General features: G+C 39.3%; 1 protein-coding gene across 2 annotated transcripts in view; it reads right to left on the bottom strand.

Moving 5' to 3' along the window:
* pps (protein partner of snf) overlaps nt 1-16328 on the bottom strand; it is a 285519-nt gene that overhangs the window by 155558 nt on the left and 113633 nt on the right. The gene's annotated exons all lie outside the window — the stretch shown is intronic.

The raw sequence follows: 16328 nt of genomic DNA, 5'->3' as shown, positions 1-16328 counted from the left end.
TCAACCAGGAATCACTGATCCTCTCCAAGGTCTGCGCTGGGCAAACCTATAACAGCTATGAAGGAAAAAAAATTGAGCCAACGGGACAGCCTCCACTGGACAAGTATCACTAACCAATCTCCCCATCTAAGATCACCAAAACAACTAAATCTGCAAAATAAAAAAGGTGCTTTAGACACCAACGTCTTTGACGTTATACCGGGAGACGTTGGGAAAGAGCACTACAACTAGCCTTAAAGCTTCGGACTTTGTAATTTTTCTCCCAATCAGTCTGGGTCTTCAACAGTAAGCCAGAGAAGATCACCCTGAGGTATCCAGGCAGTCACAATTGCTGTTAACTGCAGTCAAAAAAGAGTTAACTTAAGAAGCTCACCGGTCTTTTTTAGGGCCATCAAACGTCGAACTACCTTGCCAACAAATGTATTAAAATTAACAAAGTTGACTGAAAATAGCCTTTAGGGGTCATAAAAGTCGTAAGCATACCAACAGTCGCAAAAGGGTGTATTGGAAAGAAAACCTCAAATGTATCTAATGAATACAATTTGAGGCGTCAAGAAACTGACGCAGAAAATTTATCGAGATTGAAACAGCAGCGTCAAAATCATCAACTTAAGGGTCCATTACGTGAGAGATCAGCTTTTCATTGTACCCTCACAGCAATCTCTGAAATCTTTAAAGATCCTACTTCAGATTTTTTAATGAGTAGAAAATGTATTTGTGTTTTTGTGGCAATAAAAATGTTGGGTTTAAGGTCCAGGACTTTGTTGCTCTGGTAATAAAATTGTGAGATATGAGAAAAAACAATTTTTTTTTAATATACATTTTTTGGGGGTTTAAAATCTTAACAGCTTTAAAAAATAGCCCTTTTCGTGAATTACACAGAAGAAACTAAATCAACAACTTCTTATAGCCATCGATTATTTTATGGCATAAATTTTCAGTATAATTATTTTTTTGAATCTTTACACGTTATTATTTGACCAAATAAACTATATGGATTTCGAAAAAATATGTTTGTAATGAGAAGATTTTCGTTCTGAGATGTATCGGGAATATGTGTAAAATTTTCTAACTAAAAATGTTTCACATGACATGTCAACACACTACGGTGTTTTATTTAGTAAGTCTCGGGCGAAGCCGAGACGGGGGGCTGCTAGTATGTGTTATATTTAAAAATCAAGGAATTATATCTTCTGTAAATAAAGGAACATGTATGCCAAAACTATTTAAGCAGTTTTTAACTTATCAAGAATGTATACAATAAAAAGCCAAACAAACAGCAGGTGGTGACATATATTATAGATTCATTAAACAGGCGGTCAGTGGTTGTTCCAGCACACGAAACAAGAAGTGTGTCAGCTGTACTTTAGTTGGTAAGGTATCTAACCTAACGTACTGGTAGTGTTGCTACCCGACTTTTGGTAACGCTGCGGTCCCAAACAGGAGAGCAGTCTTCCCAAGCTGTGAGGGCGGTGCGGAACCAAAGCAATGTATGGTAGCCGTTTCGTTTGGGACTGTAGCGTCACCAACGTTCTCTCAGTGTATGTGTAACCAAGCTCGGTTCTTACCGATTACTAATGAGCACCCACCAGAGAAATGCACGCACGCAAGCGTGCACTTTACTATACAAACCGTGTGCAGTTCAGTTCGTATTAGTTGTATTATCATAGTTATAAATCTAAAGTACACAGTTAAAATAGTAATTCTTGATTTCATCTCTTCTACAATTTTTCACGGCTTTTTTATGGTTGAAAAAAGGTAAATATAGTATGTTTTACGCCTTTTTAATTTTCTTGGACAATCTACGCGATTGGTATCTATCAATTGCTATCACCCATGTTGGTCTGGCTGATCATTAGATGACTCGCTGACAGTTATTGCAGATGGATGACGTCACCTTGCAAATTCTAACTAACCAAAGCGCTAAGCTAGCCTTTTTTGTAAGAATTCAAGATTATTTATTGCGATTGTTATTTGCTTTTTCTTTACAAAAACTATGCAAAAACCATACAGAAAATGTCAAGAATAAATAAGTAAATTTTCAGCAAAAATCAGTTGAATAGCTCACAGGTCCACGAAGAAAGAAAAATTTTTCAAACTGGGCATATAAAGCATGTTATCTTACGTATTTTCAAGGTGCTGAATCTAAATCTGAAGCCAGAATGAGGGTCCTACAGCCAGGACCAGAATCATAAGTATATCATATTTCACTGTACAAAGAAACAGATGGCTTATATACCAATCCAAAAATTAAAAAAATCAAAAATTCCAATAATCTCGAAGCCTTAAGTAAGCTGAAGGGTGAAACTTTAATATATGTTTTATTCAGTTTTTCGCTTGTTTACTTGTCTTCTTATGCTAGAAATGTCCAGCAAAAGTCGGCCATCATATTAATATTTCACCGTCCTTCCTACCGTATCTCGATATCGATAAGATTCTGCTGAAATCGCTTGCATTTCTGTCTGCTGATATCTTCAAGATTTTTTGGGAAATAGTCCAAGTGAGAGTCGAAGAAATGTAGTTTCAGACTCATGAGACATACTAATTCTCAGTAAATTTTTATCATGTTCTTCTTAGTTTTTTGCGTATCCTTCATTTTTATTGTTACCAAAAAAATTTTCCGCGACATCTTTGAAACTAAGCCATGCTGCTTTTTCAGTGACAGTCATAGTAGTCATATGAGTCTCATCCCTCAACAAAGGGCGGATCTGTGGTCTATTGAATACACCTTGTTAGACTTAAACATCCGAAAAGTTTAGAAAGGCACGTTTTATATATCCGAAGATTGCCCTTCCGTGTACAAAGCCTTAACAAACTATTTTATCTATGCTAATTTAATATTTAAAGGAGGTAGAAGAATTCTCTTCAGCTCAACTAATGGCTGCTTTATAATATTCTTAGAATCAGGCTGTAAAGATATTCTAGGTGTCCATTCTTTTTTAACGTAATGGTTTTGTTGTTCTCGGCTATCCCATTCACACATGAAATATGGATGCTTGGTAAATTCTGACTGTTGACCCAGAATCGTTGATAAAATTTTCAAATCCCTGTAAATCAACCATTGTGCTTTTCATAATTAAGTTTTCTCAATATTATTTCTGTGTTCGTACATTCTTTTAATACAGAACAGTGAGCAACTGGGATTGGAGCAAATTCATTGGTATTGTGTAATTAGACACCCTTGAGACTCCTTGTAGATGAGTCTATGAACAACTGCCACTTATTAACTTTATATGTGGCTGATTGAAGTTCATTAACTAACCCTACTTTATCGTGACAATAAACTAAATTAGAGGCTTAAGTGAAAAAATCCTGTACTCTTTGTCTTTACCACGATAAAACGTCACTTTTGTTGTTTGGATTAACATATTTCTTGATTTTAAATCTAAGGCTAGTAATTTAGCTGTATATTTGGATGAACCCAAATTCCTTACTAATAAATTGGGTTCTTCTTGAGATTACTTTTTTTTTTCTCTCAGATATTTGGTCCTACGGAAAAAATTCGTCCTGAAAATCTTCTTCTTCTCTTCACCTATTTCTTGTTCGCTCCATTCATCACTATCTAGTTCATCTCTTTATTCATCATGAGGGGATGAATCACTCTTGTATTACTCTTTTTTGTGATGCTAGTTCATGTCTTTTTATATAGGGTGGCAACCTTGATCAAATATTGTGTCACACAGACCACTGATCTACTGACACCTCCACTTAAAAGTCATTGCAATAAATCCCGCTACCACGATGGACAGAAGGGTAACGACACACGAAGAAGTGCACAACGATGTTCTCCGGATGACCGGCTGGCGCTGCTCTCCGTTTCCAGCTGTTTGGCACCAACCGAGGTGCACAATCTCTTGAAAGTACTCGGGGAATCTGGAAATAACTATCTGCAACCGAGCAAGACCCACTTTAGGTCAAACTTGGAAAAATCTATACGCCCGTTGGTTGTACCGGTTATATCCCCAAGGAGACTTAAAGTTAAATGTTATCAAGTCTCTATGCGTGATACAATCGAAATCTGGGACAGACACTTTCGTTACAACCAGTAGCTGCCCCGACTTTTTATCAGCTTTTCTAAGTCCAACCGTTTGGAGACAATTTCAGTGATGGCAGCATCCACGGGGACCTCTAAGCGGCGTGTCCGCTGGCTCCCACCTGGAGCCACGTAATAGCTATGATACGGGCAGGGGCGCAACTCCCTGAAGGCTGAGTCCTCTACGCCGCTTATACCCAGCTTTTAATAATTGTATTTGCACTATCCGTTCAGGGCTTCCTCCTTTAGTTTTTGCTCCCATCATCAGCCCTGACTTCTTTAAGGTTTCCAAAGGAGGGTTCCTTTCTTCAAGTTGTCTAGGACCATTTGCATTCCAAAGGAGATCAACAGGGAGGGTGACAATAATTATCCATAGCACGTCTGTTAAGACGATTTTGTAAGCATGGGTAGCTGACACTATAGTTGTATGCTACGCATATATTAGATTTCAAAAATCATGCATGGTACCAAAAATGGCAATGCCTGCACTTATTGGCAGCAATATTTTTGTAGCCAACTTTCAAAATTTGGCCTTATGCCTGCCAGACGTGCTCCACTCTATGGTCAATTCCTTACTTCGAACTAGTAATTCGGTCAGCCAAACTCAGTGAAAAGAGGCCTTCCCGATCATCCGATTTTCAGTTTACGACCTTAACGGGGTGTTTCGACTGGCCGTGGTACTTTTAGCGACACATACCCTTGCTTGACGCTCTTGCGCATCAAGTCTTTGGACCAAGTCGAGCTCGGCTCTAATCACAACAAGGCCATGGCCTCTTTTTGTCTTCAGAGGGGTCGTCCACTTTCAGCGTCTTAAAAAAACAATGCTACCCTTGTTGAAAACGCGAGAGTCAAACAACTGCCCCAGGCGCTTATCACGCTTATGGACTCCAGCTGCCAACCGTGAGCGCTCCTCTGACTCGTTAGTGCTCACGACAGCAAGAGTCACGCGAAGTTTTAGGTGCTTGATTACAAACATTCAGCTACCCCCAAATACAGCAATCTTTAAGCATAAAACTTTCTGAGAAGATTAAAGAGATTTCGCCTCGCGACCAGGTGGTCAAGTCTGATCCCGGGTCTCCTTTCATGCAACGTTCCCCCACTCACGCCCTAACGGAAATTGTTGAAGCACCAAATTTTATTACCGTATTCAGAGAAAACGGTGCTCATTTCCCCTGGCTAGAGGTCACTCGGGCTTGCCAGACCCGCACCCTCACTCTAAGTGACGGCCCCCGGAGGTTTCCAAGGCGAGGACGCTTGTTCCCAAGCCAACTCGCTTGGGAATAACCACTTTACATCGCCTTTAATCAATCTTATCAAGTCATTTTGATAAAGGAGAAGTTAATCCCACATTGGCCGCTTCAAAATTATCTTCACTGTTGATAATCACAGCGTTGTCTAGTCAGTACCACGTCGGAGGTTACAGGTGAGGTCCTTACGACGAGTACAACGAAAAACTCGCTTCGCCCTGGTTTCGCACAATAACCACGATGGACAATGGAAGCAATGACATCTGCTTCAAATGGAGATGAGTAGGATGGTTCACCGTCTGCTCTATCGTGGTAACTAAGTCTACGACACACTGCTTGACAGGGGGACGTTAGGGTGTAAGAATGAAACTGTAGAGTGTCCAACGATGAGTTGACAACGATCTTCTTACAGTCGAAAAGCTCTTATATGTAGAACTGGGGAGGTATGAACGTTATCACCTACAGGATGATTCACTTACCTACGATCGGAACAGGATCGCTACCGTGCGGGTATTCATAATATGTGTGGACAAAAAAAATTAGAAAAAAGAAGATTCCGAGGACGACTTTAATCCGTATCAATAAATACCTGAGAAAAAAGTAAAGAAATAATCTCAAGATGAGCTAAACGATTTAATAAGAAATTTGATTCAAACAACCAAAGTGTCGTTTTATCGTGATAGGAAGGAACAGTACAGGGTTTCTTCACTCAAGCCTCCAACATAGTTTATTGTCAGGATAGAGTAGGGTTAATTAATGAACTAAAACCAGCCACATATAAAGTTGATAAGTGGCAGTTGTTCATACACTTCTCTACAAGGAGTCTCAAGGGTGTCTTATTGCCCAATACTAATAAATTTGCTCCAATCCCAGTTGTTCACTCTACTGTATTAAAAGAATATACAAACACAGAAATAATATTGAGAAAACTTAATCATGGAAAGCACAAATGGTTAATTTACATGGATTTGAAAATTTTATATTATAGAGATGGAAAAACGTTGTGAAGAACGGTAAAATATTAACATTATGGCTGACTTTTGCTATTTATCAAAAAGGGAGACGCATGAGAAGGAAAGTACAAAATGTAAGAGAAATCCACTACGCAGATCTTTCAAGGATAAGAAGACAAGTAAATAAGGGAAAAATAATTAAAACATACATTGAGATGTAACTCTTCAGCTAACTTGAGGCTTCAAGGTTATTAAAATATTTTCAGTTTTTAGATTGGTATGGAAGCCGTCTGTTTTTTTTGTACACTTAAAATATGAGATACTAATGATCCTTGCGTAATTAGGGCTTGAACATAATGAATGAGGTGTTTTAGACTGATTTTCCAGACTTTAAACAGCGATTTACTGAAAATTTCGCAGCGGGGCCTCTATTCTGACTTCAGATTCAGATTCAGCACCTAGAAAATACGTACGAAAAAATGTTTTTCACGTCCAATTTTATAACTTTGTTTTTTCATTGTGGGCTTATGATAGTTTTTACGGTTATTGATCACAACGTTTTTCAGAACTTGGATATTATATAATACTAGATAATACTTCGACAGAGATTTACTAAGTGGAGTACGATAGTGTGTTAACACTTTATATGAAATATTTTAATTTAAAATTTAATGTAACTTCATGAGGTACACAAGCAATATTGATACACTTATAATCAAACCAATTGGTATATATAGATAGTGGTACTTTAATAAAAGTACTCTTACAATCACCTATGCCCTTTTTGATAAGAAATGTACTCACGATTGAAAATTAAAATTGTTTCATTTCCTATTTCAAGAAATTTTTAAGAAATACGTGAGAGAGAGAAAAGTATCCTCTCGGGGTTCACATTGAATACACAACCTCCTGTTTACTAGACAGTTGCTTTACCACATAAGCTAACAAGAGGCCGCACCTTTACTTGCAGCGTAGGTTTAGATAAGTTCTTATTTTTAATTTTCTGAGCCTCAAGCTCAATTTTAATGGATGTATTGAAAAATGATGTTATACAGTCATACTAAATTTCTAATGTATTAACAGGCATAACAACAATTTTCCAATATTTTTATTACAATCCAGCTTGAGGCAAAACAGTTGAAACCATTTCGAATAAAAACTTATCCAAACCTACGGTGCGAATAAATATGCCCTTCTCGGTAGCTTAAGTGGTAGAGCTGCTGTCTCGTAAACATGAGGTTGTGTGTTTGATCGGCACCCAGAGATAATATAATTGTCATTCTTACTTATTTCTTGAACATTTTTTAAAATAGAAAAAAAGTGAATTATAATTTTACAATTTAAGTATATTTTTTATCAAAAAAGGCATGGGTGCTCGTAACAGTAATCATCAGCTCAGTAATAAACGTGTCACCATCTATATATGTGCCAATTGATATAATAATAATAAATAAATAAATATTGCTTGTGTATCTCATAAAGTCACATTAAATTTCTAATTCATCAACAAGCATCAGAATCATTTTCTAACATATCTATTAAAATACTTGTAGTCCATGAATATTACACATTTTTTGTTTTTATTCTGTACGATTTCCGTAATACAAAGAATTCCCATTAAAAAAATTTTCGTTAGAAACTCATGCAATTGTGGTCGAGTGATGAGCTGCAAAATAGTAAGAAAAATGTAATAGTACTAAACAACAGTTACAACAGTTGTTGAGCCTAAACAGAGCTGCTGATTTGCATTTTCATATAACACATCAAAGGAATTAATTGATTAAGCTTCTAAGATTTGAGACTAATAAAAAAAAGTTAAAAAAAAAAAATTTTTTTATTACAAAACTTCACCACCAGAGAAACAATGTTCTTGATCAATGATCTATTTGTCAGCACCAAAATGAATATTTATGTATTAGTTTACCTACTTAAATAGCTGAAAGATTTAAGTTATCAATGTTAGGATAGTAATGAAAAGCCGATCTGTCAGCTAATGGATTATTTTTTCGTCACTTTTGATGCTGCTGTTCTAATCTTGATAAATGTTAGGCGTCAGTTTCTAGATATGTAATTAACTATTATGACACTTTAAGTTCTCCTTTCCATTGCTCTGTTGCAACTGTAGGCATTGTTAAATTGTAATATGTTGTTGGTAAGATGGTTCGATGTTAGATGGCCCTAGGAAGAAACAGTACGCTAAGCTCTTTCTTGATTAAAGTTTCCAGAAAACGGAACTGCCTGAACACCTCAGGGTGATATTCTCTGAACCACGAACAGCTCTGTTATTACGTAATGCCAGTGGACGACTATAATAATTGACAGTTTGCTTGGGAATATTATTACAAGGCTTACTGACTTTAAATACGGGTGCTTTCGATTTAACTTCTATTCCACCCTGCAGATTCTACTAAACTAAAACGAAAAGCTAGCGTTTTTGTCTAACTTTGAGCTTGCTTATTACGATTATTAATTTTTTCGAAAAAAAAGCTGCAAAAAATGTTGTTCAGATGTATGAGAAGGAGAGAGAGAGAGAGAGCTGTAAGAGTAAAGAGTAAATTTGTACTTTGAGTAGTAGGTATGCTCTCTTCGTGTTAGTCTGGATGTTGTTCGGTATTAAATAGACAAGGATAGCTCGCTTTTCCTTATGCGTGGGGGAAAACTTCTTGAGGTAGTCGATGGTGCGAGGCGTATTCGAGTTCAGTTTTTCGTTCTGTTCTGCCGGAGCAAGCGACTGGGAAGCCATGGAGTCGACTCTTCTTCAAACTTGGAGATTCGAGAAAGCGACAAGACTACAACTTATCAATTGCCGTGGACTTTATCAGCAACGCGCAGCCTTTTGGAGGCACCGACAAATACATCGTTTTTTTCTTCGTCAAATCAAGGCCTTAGCCTCACCTCAACATCTGCGAGCGAGATTAGTAACACAGCGCAGGTATTTTGTAAATTTACTAAGAAGAGATAATCGGTGTTTATTTTGCGAGCAGCCAGGCAACTATATTATTCGAGACCTTTCGAAATGTAAAACAAATAAAGTCAATTTCGTTTCATAAGTTAAGAAAGTTGTTCTTGCTGTTTATTTTGTTTTCCTTTCCTTTAATATCAACCATGGCAAAATTTGTGGCAGTTGCTCCGCGTATGATAGTCAATAATTCGATTGAATTAAAGTGTCACCATTTTTGGTAGCAGAGCATGGTTGATAGTGAGAGGAAACATTTTTTCTTCGTATCGTTTTGTCGGTGCATTTACTGTGAGTTGTAACCAAAAAAATGTACTCGTAGCGTAGTTGTTTTTAACTCGGATTCATTGGGAACTTGGCCCTTTTCCGTCTTTCTGGGATGTTATCTCGACTGGTTGAGCACCGTTATCGTGGTGCTGCTTTGTTTGGATACTCGCAGCGAAGTAGCATTGCTGCATGACGATAGAGGACAGCAAGCATCAACAACTTCGAGGTCATGATTGTTTACCTTCGGCGATTATACCTGGTGTACGTGCTACACATTGAGCACGGAGAGGTCACCGTCACTGCTTGAGATACCTGCTCGCTGTAAACCGATAAGTAGACGCTTGGCTTAGCCGAACTTTTGTGTTGTTGTTGTGGTTTTAATACAAGACTTGCTTTTGGAACCTTGTAAGCATATTCGTAGGAATTTTAACTTTGATTTAAAAAATTTGTTTTAGATGCTGAATGAGAAGATTGGAACTTTTATACTTTGTTATTGTTAATTTTACTGTGAAGGTTTTTTGTCATCGTTAATTGTTGCAAGGAAAGTATAGCGAATTTTCGTTTCTTGTTGAGAATAAATCGAGATTGGCACGATGGCACAGAATTACTCTGTGGCTTGGGAGCGTTTGCTGCGGCGCTATGATAATCGTCATTTACGCCTTGCAACTCATTTGGAAAACCTTATTTAGTTGCCTACGGTTCGAGCACGCCGAGTGGATGATCTTTCGGCTATTATTGATCGCGCAGAAGAAAGCATACAGGCACTCGTCTATCTTAATTGGCCTATAGAGTAGTGTAATCATTTTGTTGTTCACTGCATCGTGCGTAAACTTGACTCAGGCACGCGAGAGTCGTGGAATGTTTCACAGGAAGGCAAGGACGCATTCGATCAGTATAAGGAATTAATTGCCTTTATAGAGCGTCAAGCCCGATCAGTGGACCAGTCTCGCTCTGATTCAAGAAGTGAATCATTTTCTCGGGCCGAATCAAGCGGTAAATCGGGTGGTGCGATGAGGAATCAGTCTTATACTGTCGTGGCCAACGTGGCGAATGAGAATTCTAAAGAGGTTTGCGTATTTTGTCAGGGCATGCATTATGTATATTTGTGCGAAAAGTTTCGATCGTTGGATGCTTATGCGCGGTTAAATTTTTGTAAAAAAGAAAATTTATGTTTAAATTGCCTGGGGAGGGGACACCGTCTCGCTGATTGTTTCTCGAAGCGCTGTTGTAGTTATTGTCGGAAGCGTCATCATTCATTGTTGCATTTGCAGCCTGCTGGGGACCAGGGCCGGCTGCTTCGCAGACAGGAGCACATTAGGCACAGAAGTTCATTCCGATTCTTTGAATAGTAGTAAGGAGATCACTGCTGGTGGATCGACACTCGCTTTTGCGGCTTCAATTGATGGTCGAGTTCTACTTGGTACAGCAAATATTATTTTGAAAAATCCGAAAGGTGAATCTCGTGTTGTTCGTGCGCTTATAGTTCCGGGTGCTGAACGGTCTTTTCTGTCAGAGAACGTAGCCTCTTGCTTGGTATTACCTCGGAATAGGGTTTCAGTATCGATTTCAGGCGTTGGATCAACGGTTTGTGCTAGGGCGTCGCACGAGGTCACTGCTCTGATCGGTTCCAGTGTGGATAGAGAATTCGTGAGTTCGCATCGATTTTCGGTTCTTGGTGAGTTATCTTGAGTTATTCCTTGTAGAGTGACGGAGATTCCGGACAATCGGTATTTGAGTGGAATCCAGCTTGCTGACGAGCAATATAGTTCACCCGGTCGCGTTGATGCTATTCTTGGTGCTGACATTTATGCCAATATATTAAGGGAGAGCATACGACGTGACCCGATCGGGGCACCGGTAGCTCAACTGACGATGTTCGGTTGGATCCTCACTGGACCTGTTGATATTAATTCGGAGAGTCATTCGACTGTGCACGCTCATCACATTCGTATTGATGAGAGTTTAGATAAGTTAATCGTTAAATTTTGGGAGATCAAAGAGGTGCCCGATACTCAAGTTTTGCCAAGGGATGATGAATATTGTAAAGAGTTCTTTCAGCGGTCCACCAACCGCGATCAGTCGGGTCGATTCATAGTTCGACTTCTGTTTCGCTCCAATGCTTCGTTGAGAGATTCGAAGGAGAAAGCTTTAGCGTGTTTGCTTCATTCGGAGAAACGTCGGCAAGGATCTTCCAAATTACAAGAGGCTTATGATAGTTTCATGCGCGAGTACCAAGAGTTGGATCACATGAGGAGCGCATCGCAGTCGGAAAGGAGCGCGGCTTTGTGTTATTTACCTCACCATGCAGTTTATAAAAATGATGGTTCAAAGAAATTACGCGTAGTGTTCAATGCGTCGCAAAAGTGTTTTAACGGTTTATCGCTTAATAGTCTTCTACATTCCGGACCACAATTGCAGGTGGAGATAGCGGCGTTGATTACTCGTTGGCGTTTTTTAGGTTTTTTTTTACCGCAGACATAGTAAAAATGTTTTGTCAAATTCTCGTACATCCTGAGGATCGGAGATGGCAGAATATCCTTTGGCGTTCCAACAGGTCCAAATTCATACAAGAGTATCAATTGTCAACGGTGACTTATGGTACTGCTCCTGCTCCATTTTTAGCGATTCGTACCTTGTTGCAGTTGGCTGAGGAGGGTAAATCAACGCATCCTGAGGCGGCTGCTATTCTTCAGTCACAGGTATATGTGGATGATATATTTGCGAGTGCTGATACTTTGGGAGAGGCAACTCTTCGGCGTAATCAGTTGGTTTCGTTGTTGGCTAATGCTGGTACGCAGCTCGGTAAATGGGCGTCGAATACAGTTGAACTATTGGAAGGAATCGAGGGCTTGTCAGAAGGGGAGGTTTCTCTAGATATCGATGAGATTGTTTCAGCTTTAGGATTGAAGTGGAGTCCAAATGAAGATGAATTTCGTTTTAAGATTAATCTTCCTACCCTTTCTTTTAAGATCACGAAAAGGCTTGTTTTATTGGAGACTGCACGTTTATTCGATCCTCTTGGTTTCTTAGCTCCTATAATTGTCGTGCCAAAAATATTAATGCAAGGTATGTGGATTGAAAAATTTGATTGGGATGTAGCTCTTCCAGCTGACTTAGAGAGGCGTTGGTTGGAATTTCGTGATTCATTGAATCAGTTGAGTGATATTAGGATTGTTCGTGCAGTGGGAGTCATATCGACTGAACACTGGAGTCTCCATGGGTTTTGCGATGCCTCTCAAAGGGCATACGGTGCCGCAGTTTATTGTGTAACTTCTGATGGAAAATCTACTTTGTTGATGGCTAAGTCCAAGGTAGCTTCAGTTAAAACTCAGTCGCTTCCGCGGTTGGAGCTCTGTGGGGCTGTTCTCCTTTCTCGTTTGACAGATTTTATTATTGGGCAGCTTAAAACGAAGCCGAAAAGTATTTCCTTTTGGAGCGACTCCCAGATTGTGTTGGACTGGTTGAAGAGTCATCCATCGCGTTGGCCTGTTTTTGTTGCCAATCGTGTTAGTGAGGTATTAACTCGTTTTCCTCGTGTCACATGGAGTCACGTGAGGTCTGCCGACAATCCTGCGGATATTGCTACTTAAGGAGTTACACCATCGCGCCTAGCTCTCAGTGAATTATGGTGGCATGGCCCTGCGTGGCTGGGTGATGATATTCCTCCATCTCTGTCGGCGGTATCCATAGAGGGTTCCCAGGCCGTGGCATCTCTTGTGGCTAACGAAGTAGAAGAGAGTTCGGGTAATGTAGAATCTGAAACACTTACTAAGTTGAGGCAAATATCAAAGTATTCAAAGATTTTGAGAGTGCTAGTAGTTATGTTTCGGTGGCGACTTGGGCTGCAAGTATTGAGTGCAAATGTGAGTACCATTGCTTCGCGAACCTGGGCTTGGCGGGCGACACGTGTCTCCTTTTATAGACTTATACAGAGCCATAATTTTGCTCGTGAGATTGACCATTTGCAGAGAAAGCGCTCGATACCAATGATCTTGCGTTTGTTGCGCTTGGCGCCCTTTATTGATAAATACGGAGTGCTGAGGGTTGGTGGAAGGCTTCAAAATTCTGTATTGACTTTTGAAAAATAGCATCCTGTTATATTGCCGGCTGATGAGCCGTTGGTTTGACGCTTAGTTGAGTATTCTCATTTTATTACCATGCACGGTGGGGTTGCGCTCATGCGAAGTTATCTAGGTCGTTTTTGTTGGATTTTCCATGGCAACAAGCTGATCAGGAGTGTTTATAGGAAGTGTGTGATTTGTACGCGTCATGCTGGTAAGGTAGTTGAACAAAAAATGGGTATTTTGCCTTCCTATCGATTGAATGGAACTCAAGCGTTTGCCTTTACTGGAGTTGATTTTGCTGGACCGTTTCCCATACTCTTTTCTAAGGGTCGCGGGGCCAAAACGGTCAAAGGATACGTGGCTATCTTTGTATGCATGACTGTGAGAGCTGTACACATCAAGGTAGTGTCAGGTCTTTCTTCTGAGGCATTTCTTGCAGCGTTTCATCGGTTAACTGCTCGTAGAGGTGTTTGTATTAGTGTTTTCTCTGATAATGGTACCAAGTTTCGAGGCGCTTCACGAGAAATTGAGAGCCGATTCAACGGAGCGTTCAAGGAAATAAATGATGTTGTGGCTCAACTGGCGGAACAAGGGATTGTATGGGAATTCATTTCACCCAGAGCGCCTCATTTTGGCGGTCTGTGGGAGGCAGCCGTTCGATCTTTTAAATACCATTTGCGTAAGGTGGTGGGTGAGAATTCGGTTACTTTCGAGGAATTTTCAACTTTGGCAGCACAGATTGAGGCCTGTCTGAACTCTCGGCCTTTGGTGCCCTTTAAACTCGCAGGGTGAGAATAGTGTGGCATTGACCCCGGGTCATTTTTTGATTGAATCCGCACCTCTGTCCGTTCTTGAGTCCTGCTCTGATCCGGGTGAACGATTAACTTTGTATCGGCGTTGGAACCTGCTTACTCAGATGCGCAATTCTTTTTGGGTTCGCTGGCGCAAGGAAGTCCTGAATCAATTTCAACAGAGAAGTAAATGGCTTAAGGAAAAGGAGAATTTGCAAGTAGGTGACGTAGTGATTTTGCGTGATGAGCAATCTTCTGCCGGTCGATGGCCATTGGGTCAAGTGATTGAGTGTTTCCTTGGCTCTGATGGGTTGGTGAGAGTGGTAAGAGTCAAGACGGCGGCTTCAGAATTCAAGCGACCAGTCATTAAATTGATAAAATTTTCGGTTGATCAGGAATTAGGGGTCGCGCTTTCTCAAATAAATGGGAGTAAGTTGCTAGAGCAAGGTGAGCGGTAGTCAGTTGTGTTGGTTAACTCTCCAGGCAATGCGTAGAAAAAATGTATTTGCTAGGAAATCCTGCGTCGATTTTAATTAATTTTATTACGAATTATGAAGCGAAAATTTTAATTGTATAAAAATTTGTTGTGAGATCTTTTGAAAACACACTCTTTATTTATAGTATTTATTATTTGTAGTGATAAATTTATTTATTTTTTGTTGTTTTTATTATTTGGATAAGATGTGGATTTAGTTCAAAGGATCGTCAGAGAGATTTTTTCAAATTTCAAGAATATTTAAATCAAGTTGAGCATTGTTATAAAGAATTTGGCTGAATTTTAATTGTGTTTTAGAATTAGTAGAAAACCAATTTGATTGTTGCCTGGCCGCAACAAGGCGGGCGGTATGTTCGGATACATGAGAAAGAGAGAGAGAGAGAGAGAGCTGTAAGAGTAGAGAGTAAATTTGTACTTTGAGAAGTAGGTATGCTCTCTCCGTGTGAGTCTGTATGTTGTTAGGTATTAACTAGACAAGGATAGCTCGCTTTTCCTTATGCGTAGGGGAAAATTTCTTGAGGTAGTCGATGGTGCGAGGCGTATTCGAGTTCAGTTTTTCGTTCTGTTTGGCCGGAGCAAGCGACTGGGAAGCCATGGAGTCGACTCTTCTTCAAACTTGGAGATTCGAGAGAGCAACAAGACTACAACTTATCAATTGCCGTGGACTTTATCAGCAACGCGCAGCCTTTTGGAGGCACCGACAAATACATCGTTTTTTTCTTCGTCAAATCAAGGCCTTAGCCTCACCTCAACATCTGCGAGCGAGATTAGTAACACAGCGCAGGTATTTTGTAAATTTACTAAGAAGAGATAATCGGTGTTTATTTTGCGAGCAGCCAGGCAACTATATTATTCGAGACCTTTCGAAATGTAAAACAAATAAAGTCAATTTCGTTTCATAAGTTAAGAAAGTTGTTCTTGCTGTTTATTTTGTTTTCCTTTCCTTTAATATCAACCATGGCAAAATTTGTGGCAGTTGCTCCGCGTATGATAGTCAATAATTCGATTGACTTAAAGCGTCAAAAAATATCCAGAACGTGACAAGAATTAAATAGTATGCAAAACGTCAGCATTAGTTCAATAGTGTTCGCAGTGAGCGATTAGAACATTTTTTGGAACTTTGCTTTGTATATTAGTGAGATCATTATTTTGATATGGTTCTAAGACTTACACACCAACTAGTAAAAATTAGATTAAGATCCACCTAATTTTTATAAATTATGTTATTGACATAACATGCTTTTGTATCACATATCCTACTAATGCAAATGTGCCGAAATGTGTCAAAATTGTTATGTGCACTAACATATGAGAATAAAAAGATTTTGATGCCAAAAAATTCTATTAATACAGTTTTAGCATTTAGCATACCAACGAAAGTTTCTAGCTTACTGACAGCCCTACTTTAACTTTTGTTTATAATTAATGAATATTACAGCTACTTTTATACACAATGCTAATATTCAGAAAAATTATTTTAAATCATTAAGAAATGAGACAGAAAAGTTGCAGTAAAATAGC

This window comes from Copidosoma floridanum, unplaced genomic scaffold (assembly GCF_036245765.1).
Source record: "Copidosoma floridanum isolate Cflo_tuat_1 unplaced genomic scaffold, Cflo_Japanese_pri ptg000005l, whole genome shotgun sequence".
Lineage (NCBI taxonomy): Eukaryota > Metazoa > Arthropoda > Insecta > Hymenoptera > Encyrtidae > Copidosoma > Copidosoma floridanum.
Note: the sequence above shows the minus strand (reverse complement) of the source record. Positions and strands in the feature narration are given on the sequence as shown.